This window comes from Pimephales promelas, chromosome 19 (genome assembly GCF_988280905.1).
Source record: "Pimephales promelas chromosome 19, fPimPro1.hap1.1, whole genome shotgun sequence".
Lineage (NCBI taxonomy): Eukaryota > Metazoa > Chordata > Actinopteri > Cypriniformes > Leuciscidae > Pimephales > Pimephales promelas.
Window position 1 is genome coordinate 7182169 of NC_142787.1, and position 5055 is coordinate 7187223.

The following is a 5055-nucleotide window of genomic DNA, read 5'->3' on the forward strand; positions in this document are numbered from 1 at the left end:
CTCTGCTGTTGCTAAATTGCGGGACACTTTTAATAATAAAAAGAGCTATTAAAAGCACAAAATTTGCGCAAGAGGGCGGCGCGCGCTCCGAAACAGACAAGCAAATTATACTTTGGGCTTCATATGCGCGTCTAAACGATCAAATGTAGCCTGCACAAAAATGTCAAAACGACCGGCTTGGAGATTATCACTTAACTACGTTCATTTTAGACATAAACGGTTTATGGAAATAGTTGGGAGAAAATATGGTGCATCAGTAGACTATGAAATCCGCACTAGTTCTTAAAGGGGCAGCAGTATAAATGTGACGATTGCGACATTACTGCGAATCAAACAACAAAAGGCAAAGAGAAAATCACTCACAGCTCTTGAATGAATAACTTCAGCTTTAATAAGCATAAATCTATCTATGATAAACTTTGCAGTGCTGTTTTACTTTTGATTACTTTATTATAATTCTTTTTAGACGATATACCTGAATAATGTTAGTAGACCTTCCTGAAATTAAAGCACTGTGTAGGCCTGTATAATGCGTATATCTTTGTTTAATTGTCTATCTATTGTTTAATATATCTATTATATGTATATATATATATATATATATATATATATATATATATATATTGACATAGGCTACATACGTACGTATCATCCTTGCTTGTAGAGAGGTGTTTATTTCAGCATCATATAAAATCAACAATAATGATAAATAATGTTAAAGCAAACACAGGTCTGGTATCGGAAAAGTATCGGTATCGGCCGATATCCAAAGTCAGGTATCGGGATCGGATCGGAAGTGAAAAAATGTGGATCGGTGCATCCCTAAATATTTCGACATGAAAAAACGTTCCATTCAGTATTTGTCTTAGGCATTTGTAGCTCAATTCTCTTACTTGCCTGTTACAAATAGTCATGGTCAAAGGGAACTTGCTCCAAGGTAGACACCTCTGCAGACAGAGGTGGTCACCACTAAATGTATCCATACCATGGCCCCCCTCATCCTCTGCCACATCCTCCTCGTGCTCATCCTCCGGGGCCATGATGTCACCAACCCCAAGGCAGATGTTGTGAAGGATGGCACAAGCTGTTATGACATGAAATTATATTCTTCCAGCCATTGCAGGTAGATGACCCTGAACCTGGTCTGCCCTGGAATGATGAGGATTAAAGCTCTGGGCTCCCCCACCTTGTAATTGCCTCTTGTTGGGAGAGATGAGGAGGACATGGCATGGGTACCCTCCATCTGCGAGGATAAAGTGCCCTGGAGGAGGGTAGTGTGACCTGTAGGGTGGGCTGTGGCGGAGCACTCTTGCATCATGGACTGACCCAGGCCAGCCCACGTAGGTGTCAATGAAGCTGATGGTCACAAACAGCCTACAGAGGGAACAGTTTCCTGTTCCTGTAGCATTGACCATCAGGGCTGCTTGGAGGCTGGGGTGTTTTGGCATGTGAAATACTTGGTGGTGAATGGCCATCACCTCATCAGCAACCCGGTGGAAAATGTGGTGGACAGTGGAATGAGGTATATTAAATGCTCTGGAGACCTCTCTTTAAGATGTACCACATGCCAGTCAGAAAAGAAAGACCAGGGTCTTGATTGTGGCACCCCATCCATTTTGCCATTCACTTTTCAACAGATCCAGTATCACTGTCAGGGCCTCCCTGCTCAGCCGAAAATCAGGATCAGGATCGGTCTTCATCATTAAAAATCCTTTCCAGTACTAGGATATTAAGGATTATCCTGCAGTACAGGGGTCTGGTCTGATTTTGGGGAAGCAGGGAAAGAGAAATTGTCTGAGCTATGACAAAGTAATTGGTGGAATAAATATTGAGATACTTTATTATGCTAAAGTACTTTTAATAACTACAAATACCGCATTGGGGAAAAACTACTAATCATATATTTCAAACCTTAGTTAAGCTAAATTATCTTACTTATCAAGAGTAAAAGGAAAGGAATGTATTCTGAAGGAAAAACTCTTTTTATGATGGTTTTGCATTTATATTACTATTGCATCACTGCGTATGTTGCATTTTACTTCTGAATATTTCCAAGGTTCTTTTTAATGTAAAACAATGCATCATATTGTGAAAGAAAATCATTTTGCAGTGTTGCTGTCCTGTGAGGGGGAAAAAGTACTTCAGCCTACTTCACATTTGTACATGAATACTAACAAATTCAAAGTAAAAAAAATATATAGGCCTGTATGTAGTTCCTTATATTGCACCACTGGTTATTTTGAAAATTAAACTAACAAAATGTAGGCCTATTGTCACAATATTGCTTTCGTCACAAAATTGCTTTCGTTTCAAAAAACAAAGTATGTAGTTCCTTATTGCACCACGGGTTATTTTGAAAATTAAACTAACAAAATGTAGGCCTATTGTCACAATATTTTTGCTAACTACAGCTGCGTCCCATATCAAAGGTCTAGCCTACGGAGGATTGTTCTTGTCGCTTAGCAACTGTGACTGACAACAGCTGCCGATGACGAGCGGGAGTAACGTTTGCACTGGATTTTTGTTTTTCAACTCTGTTTTATATTCAAACAGGGTTGAAAACCTGTATTTTCACCATGGTCCATTTATGTACATAATAAAAATAATACACTAGCCTACGAAATCACATCATATGTAGGATATAAGTGAACATTTAAACCTCATGTACATTTAAACCTCATTCATTTCGAGATTAAATTAGAAATGTTTCGAGATTAAAGTGGAAATGTTTCGAGATTAAAGTGGAAATGTTTCGAGATTAAAGTCGAAATGTTTCGAGATTAAATTAGAAATGTTTCAAGATTAAAGTCGAAATGTTTCGAGATTATAGTCAAAATGTTTTGAGATTAAATTAGAAATGTTTCGGGATTAAAGTCGATATGTTTCGAAATTAAAGTCAAAATGTTTCGAGACAAAATTCGAAATGTTTCAAGATTAAATTTGAAATGTTTCGAGATAAAAGTTGAAATATTTTGAGATTAAAGTCGAAATGTTTCGAAATTAAAGTCGAAACATTTCGAGAATAAAGTCAAAACATTATGATAATACAGTCTTCCATAGAAGTGTGTGTATTCATAGTGCGCGTCCACTGGCTCAGAGTGCGCACGCATGTGTGTGTAAAGAAATGCACTTGTGAAGTCGAACTGCCATGAAATAGAAGCTTGCTTTTATCTGGGCTTTCAACAAAATTCTACACAGGTGCTAGTGGCAGTGGTTTTGAGGTGTTTTCGTGCTCGTCTAGGCAACACCATCTGGGTCGAGAACACAACAGTAACTGTTCTGTCTCCCTCTTCTTCACCGTAGATACGTATGTATGGATACATTTTAAGTGCATCATTCTGCATCCAATCATTTGGCCGGATGCTGTGATTTCCTCAGATTTAATAACCACTAATGGTTGAGGAGAGATTCTCTGATATGATTATAAAGCACTTTGAGTGTAGGCCTGTAGCCATTTGAAAGCGCTACAGTATCTTAATGGCTCATTTATTAATTCATTCATAAGCTGAATTTCTCCATCCAGTCTGAAAAGTGTTTTCCGAGTTGGTTTTCCTATAGGCCAAACTCTATTCCGGCGGATTATATTTTATAACGTCCTATAATGGTAGCCTAATGCTGGTAGATTGGCACCTGTTGAATTTCCTTTGATGAAACAAAACACATGCACACACACAAACACACACACAAAACACGTGTAAAACACTTGCTATGCACCACTATGAATGCCTGTGTGTGCTGCAATGTGAGACAATGGCAAGCACACACACAGCTTCTACAGAAGACTGTATTCTCATACTCTCGTCTCTCGAAATGTTTCAACTTTACAGATTTTTTTTTTTTTTACATTGTGGTTCAGGCCTTCCGTATACATATATACGGCCGTGAGCTGCAGCATGAGTTAAAATATTTCTGACCTAGTCCCAGCTCTTTGTAACAGTCGCTTCAAGACACATCGCGCCGCTCGCGTCCTCTCTGTGTAGTAGACACGGTGGCGTTCTAATCAATTTTATTCAAAATAAACGGACACCAGAGACGTCTTAGACAAATGTCTCATGTGCTGAGAACGCTACCTAACATATAAACACAAAATCATCCATGTTTAATCACTCCGGGCGATTCATGGTCAGCGTCAGAGAGTGCAGCCTCTTCAGCTGGAAAACGTCTGCAGGCCCTAATTGGACAAAATGCTCTGTTTGACTTTTCTGAGATCATCTACTCTTCCCTGTGGATGAGCTGTGACCTACTTTCTGTAAGACCTGAATTTTTGACATTGAATTTTTGACATTGAATTTTAGAAAAGTTTCGAATTTCTTCATCTTGAAAACTTGAATCTGATTTTTTTTAAACTGAATATTTGCACTATTTGAATTCAGAACAAATAAACTAGTTCTTTGAAAATACATGTCTATAAAATTCAGCCATAAAAACCTTTCAGTTTGATAAATTTCAAATGTTCAATATTCGTTACAAAAAAAAATTCAAATTCAGAATTATTTAAACTACCACCCAAAATTCAACTTTGTTAGATTACATTAGCAAATAATTCAAATTTACACATTCAAATTCAAATAATTTTGTCATACAACAGCTCCATACTATTCAGCTGTTCTGAAACTGAAAACGTCTCGGTTACGTATGTAACCCTCGTTCCCTGAGTAGGGAACGGAGACGTTACGTCAGAAGTGACGGAGATTGGGGGTTTCGCATAGAAAGCCAATCCTCTTCGAGTATTTAAACACGAGCCAATGGCATGCAATGCCTTGGGGCTGCGGAAATTTGCATAGCGTACTCCGCCCTACTCCGTGAGTATAAAAGGAGGAAGTGAACGCAACCGCAGTATGTCTTCGCTGAGGAGCCAAGACTGAACTCGGCGTCTACCCAGCGATACAGCAGAAGTGGCAGGGAGACGTAACGTCTCCGTTCCCTACTCAGGGAACGAGGGTTACATACGTAACCGAGACGTTCCCTTTCGTAGTCACTTCGAGTTACGTCAGAAGTGACGGAGATTGGGGGTCTGTGCCATCACGCCATCTTCAAGCTGTCTTCCAGTGCCCT

The 5055-nt window shown here is 39.1% G+C and overlaps 1 pseudogene; it reads right to left on the reverse strand.

The window, feature by feature from the left end:
- Nucleotides 1-900: 900 nt before the first annotated feature.
- On the reverse strand, nucleotides 901-1700 carry LOC148970724 (uncharacterized; annotated as a pseudogene).
- Between the last annotated feature and the right edge of the window lie 3355 nt (nucleotides 1701-5055).